Source organism: Gallus gallus, chromosome 10 (genome assembly GCF_016699485.2).
Source record: "Gallus gallus isolate bGalGal1 chromosome 10, bGalGal1.mat.broiler.GRCg7b, whole genome shotgun sequence".
NCBI lineage: Eukaryota > Metazoa > Chordata > Aves > Galliformes > Phasianidae > Gallus > Gallus gallus.
The window spans coordinates 16,987,249-16,995,242 of record NC_052541.1 but is presented as its reverse complement, the minus strand read 5'-3'; the positions used below and the strand labels follow the sequence as shown (position 1 = coordinate 16,995,242).

Here is a 7,994-nt window from a genome sequence, read left to right as displayed (position 1 = left end):
CTCTGTGACCCTCCCTTCTCCTCTTTTCTACACCTGAATAAAAACAGGAAGGATCTAAAGCCAAAATACTGAACACTCGTGCGGTTCAGGGGATTAGAAGGAAAGGACAAATGTTGGTGGGTGCCACGCAGCTAAGCCAGGCATCTCAGAGCAGCATTCATTGCAGAATTGCCAAAACTCCTCACACAGGCAGCTGTAGCACAAGCAGCTGTGCGGCTGGGGAGCAGGAGGAAGTGATACACAGCACAAGTCAGGAAAATAAAGCACAGAGGATTCCTTTTGGTGGAAGTGAGTACGTTATAGATAAAGCGTTAATAAGGATTTGGTCCCCCAAACAAGCAGCCCAGACAGCAGAGCAACAGGAAACCAAATCACCTAACTGCAAAGAAACTGACTCATGCCTATTGTTAGTCACAGCCATTTGTGTCCCAAGGTTTTCTAAGCCTGATGATGCTGCAGTCCTTTCCAAGCCTGGGGACCAGAACAAGCAGCTTCCAGGCTCGGGGGAAGAGGGCTGACACTTGGGACTTCGGGCAACGAATTCTTTGAGTCATGACTGCTAATTATATACATTAGTATGTTTCAAAAAGGCAGGCACTTTAATGCATGACAGCTGCAAGAGCAAAGACTTCTCTCAGTATCTTAGGTAACACATCTATTACCAGGGACTAGAAATAATGTCCCTGCTCCTATATTCCACATCGGGCACCAAATTCACCCTGGACTGAGATTCCACATGCTAGGTAACCCTGGCAGCACAGCCCCCCTGCTCTGGGTCAGTTTTCTATGGTGGAAGCCCTGGGGGATCCTTCTGATGCAGCACTGAGATTTGGGGGGATTGGACAAAAAGAGCTGTTGGCCTGTTCCATAGGGCCTCTACACAGATTTTGCCTGCGCATTAGCTGGTTTGAATTCCGAATTCTAATCAGGTGAACGAAGTAACTTTCAGTCTAATTAGAAGAACGGTAGGGTTTGTTCTTAATCCACAGCCATTTAATCTTCCGACTCATTAATTGTGCACAAGCTCTTTGAATATGTATATGTGGAAGGGAAAAAAATTATCTGACCTTGATGAGAATGACAACACAAAGTAGGCGTGCACTCACCTTTCATCACACTCCTTTTATTATGTAGATTCAATAATTCCTATTGCTCTGAATCAGACTATTGACACTTTTGGGAATCCTGCAGCCAATTAGGAACCCAAGCCCTGATGAACCATGGAACCTGTAATGATTAGCACAGCATTTACATGGAAGATGCCTCCCTCTGCCAATTTACATGCAAATAAAATACATGTGCTTTAAAAGGTTGTACCAGGAAATGTAACTCCCGAACCAACAACTGAGTTGAAGAGAGGAAATGCAGAGACAAAAGATGCAGAGCACTAAGTAGGATTCTGTTTAGGATCTTGAATATCCTGTTCCAATACATCAACGTCACGCGTGCAATTGTGAATGAAAAGCTACTCCTATCTTTTAAAAAACACCTCAATTTTTTTTGAAGCATGTAGTTTTATGTACACACATACACTTCTCTCCCCAGACCTCCAACAAAACAGGAGAGGGTAGCATAGAAGCCAATTTCTGTTCCCTTCCACAGCTGAGTTTTCTTCCTGGAGGAGACCAAGCTGTCCCACCAGGATGGTACAGAGGCAACAAACAGTACTAACTGAAGAACTCAGCAAGGGAAAAAACCCTAAATCAGTCAAGAAAGAAAGGCCCCCCAAGAAGACCCCAAATACCAAAAGAAACCGTGTTAGGGAAACACAGCCTCCTGTTGCCTGCAACAGCTGTGAAGGAGAAAAACGTGGATCTCTGCTATGGAAATACCATGGCAAATCCAGTTGGAATAGGAAGACAAAAGTAATTGTAGAAGAAAAACAAGGGCTATATTTACTTTAATTTTCATCTGTTTGGCCTGTTTCTAGCCCTCTGCCATGTCTCTTGCTGTTTGTTGAAAGCCTCCATGGAACAAAACTTCAGCCCAGGCCCCCACTTGACACAAGACACTGCAGAAGTTTCTCCTTCCTTCAGCAACGAAGCAAACGCCAGCAGAGAAGAAGGTTCTTTCACCACAGAGGCAGCAATGCCCTTAAGTGAACCAGCATCTACACATGCAAAGCCTTCACCCCAAGTGGGGAAGACCTTTTAACTTGACTCTGCCAGACATCAAGGGGATTAAGGGTACCATTTAACTCGGCCCAACTTCTCAGTTAACAGTATCCTTGCATGCACCTCCACTGCTCTTTTGCAGCACTGGGCAAGCTCACTTGAGCCAACTCTTGAGGCTTTTATCTTTAAAGGAAGCACAGATAGAAAGTTCAATAAGCCATGGAGATGCAACCCGAAGCATAACATAACTGGTTCCAGCCACGCAAAGGAATGGGAACAGCCAGCACCCTGCAAGCTCCGGGGCTGTCACTGAGAGATCATAGGCACTGTTGGCCCTGTTGACCTCAACCAGGTAAGACCTGACACATCCACAGCAGAGCAGAGCTTGTCTCTCTAACAGCATCCCCATATCCCCAACTTCTGTAGAGGAGTTTCTCACAAACACTGCCTGTTTGCAAAGGATGTTTTGTTTCACCCCAGCACAAACCAAGTCCATTTGTTGCGTTTCTCTTTCCCTATGGAGCAAGTTCAGGCCAAAGAAATTTAACTGCTACTCAGCTGTTTTCTGCTGACATCGCTTGCATTCCTCTCTCTTCTCAAATAACATTAGGAACTCCCTGCCAGATAGTGCAATTTGATATATGCCCCGATGATGGAGGGTGGAGGGGAGGAAAGTATGTTGGCTGATATTTTTCCATTACAAATCTAAGCAGCCCAATCTACAGTTCAATCTGCAATAAACCCAGCAATTTTTGAAGGCTGGGGCACTGACTCTGGGCCAACACTCGTACCTGAAGCCTTTACAACCAGATTACTTTTAAATATGGATATTAATTTTATCTCAACCTCTATTTCCAAGCTACAGCTTTTGAAACCACACAAGGTATTTTAAGCCGAACTCCCGGATCTGAAGACAAGATTTGAGTCTGTTCAGAGCTGTTCTGCTGGCATCCAACCACAGAACCAAAATCCTCATTCAACCCCAATGAGATTTTCCTTCCCGGGCACCTCTGAGATCCTTCAGAACTGAAAATGCTGGTTTGCCTTTCATGAACCCAAGTTCCAATGTTTGCCACCAACGGAGGAAAAAGCCAGCATTTACCACACAAGGTTTTTTCCTATACTAATGGCAGGAAATACCACAAATACCAGGATGAAATAAAAATCCACAGCCCCTCCAGATGCCACATGAATTAGCAAGGTAAGGGCTTAGAATTTCTGGTATTTAGAAGTCAATGCTCCTCTATGCATTTGGAAATTCAGGGATTTATTGCTGCCTCTTATCCGCAAATACAATTTGCTTATTTTTGCCCTCTTGTCACAACAGCGGTGCTCTCAGAATTATATTTCAGACATAAGCAATGGGGATGATCACAAAGAAAAAAAAATGAAAACACTGTTTACCCCCAGTCTGAAGAAGAAAAAAAAGCAAAAATGACAAAAAGAACAACAAACTTCCCTTTCTGCTGGGACTGAACCATGCTGGGATACTTGGCTCCATTTTACCATCTCTCTCTGCTTCTCTCCCAGGGCTGGGAGAGCTGGAACATGATGAGAAATCTTACTCCTCTGTCATCTGGCTCGAGGACAAGGAGGAGAGGTCTCTGAAGAAAGTCAGCTCCCAGGGGGCTCACAACTGAGAAGCGTTTCAGCTGCCCAACTGTAAGTGCCTCACTCTCCCCGTAAGTACGGCCTCAGCTACTGGACGTGCAGCTGGAACACAGCCCCTGAACTCTGCAGAGAAGGGAGGGACAGAACAAGGATAGGCACAGGCAGTCAGTCCACTTCATTCCTCACACCCATGTATCAGTGACTGTTTGTCTAGCTGGATGCCCGAGGAGATGAAGCTTCAGTCCTGCTGTAGGCACCAAAAGCATAAACATCCTCAGGCTAAACAGATCACTATGTCGTAAACAAAATCTAGGGCAGGGCAAACTTCCATTCTTCATGTTAGTTCAACATTTTTGACGCAATTTAATTACCCTATCACCTACCTAAATGACTCTGACCACCTCTCAACTCAGAGTGTCCAGAGCTAAATCTCACTGGAGCCTGACAGAACCAGCAATGAGTCCTGGGCCCACTCAGTCCCTTTACAGGTCCCTCAGGGCTCCTATTCACACTGCCAGAGACTGCTGCGCTAAGCTGATACAGACATTGCTTCAATCCAAGCAGTCACTAAAACATCTCTTTGTAAGGGATTTCCAAAGTATATTTATCCTGAGGTGTTCTCCAGACCTTCACCCTACAGGGACATTCTTCACAACAGCCAATCTTCAGTTCTCTCAGTATCGCCTTACAGACAGGAGGAGAGTTAGTTGCTTCAAGGCTTCTTAAGAGGGGACGAAAGAAAAACGTAACAGAATTTGGACCTTCTCATTCAAAAGACCTTATCTAGCAGCAGAGGGAGCGAGTAGGGCAGATTCACCTTCAACATGATAATCTCTTGCTAGCTCTCCTTACAGCATTCCCGGCTTCTGCCCTTCACTGTATGCTGAGCATGAATGTGGGAATGAATCACTGCTGATCTTGGCAAAATACCAGTCTCCCTCCCTTTGCTCTAGCTTGGAATAATCCCAACTTTCCAAATGGCTTCAGTGAATCCAGGACTTAAGTTTGGTTATTAAAAAGTAGTGGAAAACCATAAATCACAGGATTTATATCAGCAAGTTCTTTGATGCATTCAAAACAATTACTGGGAAATATATGATCTTCCTAAAAATAACTCTGTGAACACCAAGGGAGAAGCTACTGTCCAGACATAATGCACCACCTCATCTGCACTCCACCATCCCTCCAGGCAGGCACGGAAGTCTCCTCTTTACTCTTTTGCTGCTCATAGCTGTATTCAAATTAATAATATGCTGAAATGAGAAATGCTTACATTGATGTTAGGAAAGTATACAAACTGCTCACAAAAAGGCTTGTGATTATAAACTTTTACACCAGGCTCACTTAAATGGTGACATTGCACTGCTGCCACTCACACAGACATAGGAGAATGCTAGGAACAGGCAAGGACAGCTAATGTGAAAACATGTCAGAGAAGAAAGAAGATGAATTCACTTTGCAGTCCACACCTTGCCATTTTTTTTTATTATTATTTTTTACCAGCAAAACTTTTCCACTTTTAATGGGAATACACAGCGTTCAGCTTTTGCTGATGTTGATTCTGGATTTTCCCTTTTGCTATTTGTCACTACAGCATCACATTTATGTGGCTTATGGATGTGGTTCCCATAACAGCACCAGTGGGAGTTGCCATCACTGATACACACGTGGTGACAAAATGTGATTTGTAGTGAATAAGTTTTAGAGGCAAGACCAGGTTTCTAAACCAAATATCTGAAAAGTCCTACTGAAAAGATTAGAGCCCACCTAACATCTGACTTGAGTTAGGACAGATCAGGAAACCAGGTGCCAGCAGAAATTTAGCTCCAGGTCACAGGAAGCACCTGTGCTGTTGTGGCACCAGATGTGTACTCAGTAGAGTATTTGCAATGGCAACAGAAATGCATATATCCTCTCCCTGCTGCCAACAATTATTTTACAGCAAGACACAACCAACACACAACTTCCACCATTGAGGCAATTTTGTTCATTAAACTCCAAAACACTGGAACTCAGTCGTAAATGCCCCCAAAACAGAACCTTCAGATGCAGCCGAGGGTGCAGCAGAGATGGCCTGGGAAGCCTCTAAAGTAAATCTACGCTGTCCTCCAGCACGCAAATCCATGCTGAAATATGCTGCCTTGCGGATGCTGGGATCACTGAGATACTCCACCCTGAGAGGAAGGCAATGGTTACAGCAGGCTGAAACAGGAAGAGGGAGCTCTTCCACTGTCCCTGTAGAAACTCAAAGAAAAGGACATTTCTGACTTTTGTCTTCTCTTCTTCCTAATCTCATTTTAGCTCTCAGACCCAGATGACTTCATTTTCTTCTGTTGCTACTCCCACTCCCACATACTCCTGAGAAAAGGACATCGGTCATGACATCAAAGTACAAGAATCCATCAAACTGCACTTCTGTATCTCATCTTCCCAAGGCTGCACTTGCTCTATGGTCCCGCTGGCAAGAAGCCACCACAGAAAACAGATTTACCCTGCTGGGAGCAGCCAGGTCCAAATCAACATCAAGCTGAAATTACTGCATGGAGCACTAAAAACCTTTGGTTTTGGCTTCTTATGCATGCAACTTTTGACTGCAAGCTCTGTCTGAACACGATCAGCATTATTGGTACAACCTGCTCAGGAAATCTCTAAAAAAGATTGAGCCACTGCTGTATGATGAGGGAAGATGTCTTGATTTAAGAACACAGGCATTACTAGAAAGGGAAAAAATAAAAGGGTCCCTTACTGTTCTGACATATCAAAAGCAGACTAATGAACCACCAGTTCATAGAATGACCCTGCTCATCATTTCAGAGCCAGGCTGGCCTTTTGTGTTAAGGACACTGAATAACAAGAGCAAGAACAAACAGAAAGAATCCTTTCCCCATGCCCAAAGTAAATTTTGAAATGAAATCATTTAAAACTACACCCGGCTGCCCTACTTTAAGGTCCACTTAAGAACAGATGAAAAGTTTTGTTCTATTGGCAAAACTGAATCAAGGCTTTTGATCCTCAAAGATCTCTTAATCGCTTTGCACATCAGTTCTTTTCATTATTTCAAACACACTTGAAGACAGCTCCCTTTTTCTCTCTCTCCCTTTTTTTCCCCCCAAAAAAAAACTTCTCTGTGTTTGGGCCATTTTCCAGCCAACTGTGCCACTACAGCAGAAAGCTGTTGGTTCTTTACTCACTCCAAGTTGCAACATATACGCATTGTGATTTGCCTTAGGGAAGTCTCAAAAAGCCCGGCCCTTGCAACTAACTGTGCTAGCTCACAGCATCCACCTCTTCATCCTTCTAATGCTTCACAAGAGTTCCAAGGAAGATTATAAGCCTCTGGTTAAAAAAAATGAAAGTAGTTGTTGGTGGCATTGTTATTGTGTTGCATTTGGTTTTGTTTCTTTTTCTTTTTTAAAGCTTGACTCAGAATTGCAATCTTGGCCACATAAACTCAACTTAATTCAAGGGTTCTTCAAAATTTCACGTCTCTGCAATTCCATTAAGTCAAATACTACACCAAATCAGCAGTGCTGCACAAAAAACTTCTGTCAGAAGTGGTAATAACCCTGGCCACCTTAGCACTCTAGTAAATGGGAGGAGTGCTTAACCAGACTAAGATAGAGCTTACCAACAAATATGTACAGTACCCTTCAGTTTTTTACTTAATTCTTGCTCCTGGCTTTTAGCTCGCTAACTGAAAGGGCAGAGACTTTCTGAAACAAAGATCAGCTGCTTGTTTGTGGTCTGTGAATGAACTTGCCACAAGTGGACTGCTTACAATTGTAATAAAGACTATAGACAGGAGAGGCAGGAGGTGGAGTCAGTTAGCTGGCTGACAAACTCATAGGGGGGATGGATAACATCAAAAACAAACTCCACCTGGAAAGCTGCATGTAGGCAGTACAGCAGAGCAACAGTTTAATGCGTTCAGTGCCGTAGGCATTGTTTAGCAAGTGGGTGGATGCTTTGTGAGCCAGCTTCATCTACCCAAATGGTGTCAAAGCCATTGTAAACTGCCTTGTTAAATGCTGGTCACAAAGCAATACTGAGCCGAGGAGGGCCAGCAACAGAAGGCTCCTGGCTGCATCAACACAGAACAGGCGTATGCTCTGTCATGATAAAGGATGCAGATAATAACTGTATGCTGCTCCACATGAACCTCTCATTCAGGCCAGTCAATACTGCCAGCCTGAGACCCACCAGCAGTTTCAGAGGAGACCGCCTTCATGTGATCTGGGTTACCAGAGACCCCTCCGTGTCCCCTTGTCA

At 44.1% G+C, this 7,994-nt stretch overlaps 1 long non-coding RNA gene across 1 annotated transcript in view; it reads left to right on the top strand.

Annotated features, from left to right (window-relative positions):
• Positions 1-7,096, top strand: part of LOC101749253 — a 31,969-nt gene extending 24,873 nt beyond the window's left edge. Inside the window, exons 4-7 of the long non-coding RNA XR_001468327.4 lie at positions 1,931-2,466; positions 2,974-3,315; positions 3,645-3,796; positions 6,027-7,096. This is a non-coding gene — a long non-coding RNA (uncharacterized LOC101749253). The remainder of the gene's footprint in view (positions 1-1,930; positions 2,467-2,973; positions 3,316-3,644; positions 3,797-6,026) is intronic.
• Positions 7,097-7,994: the final 898 nt, after the last annotated feature.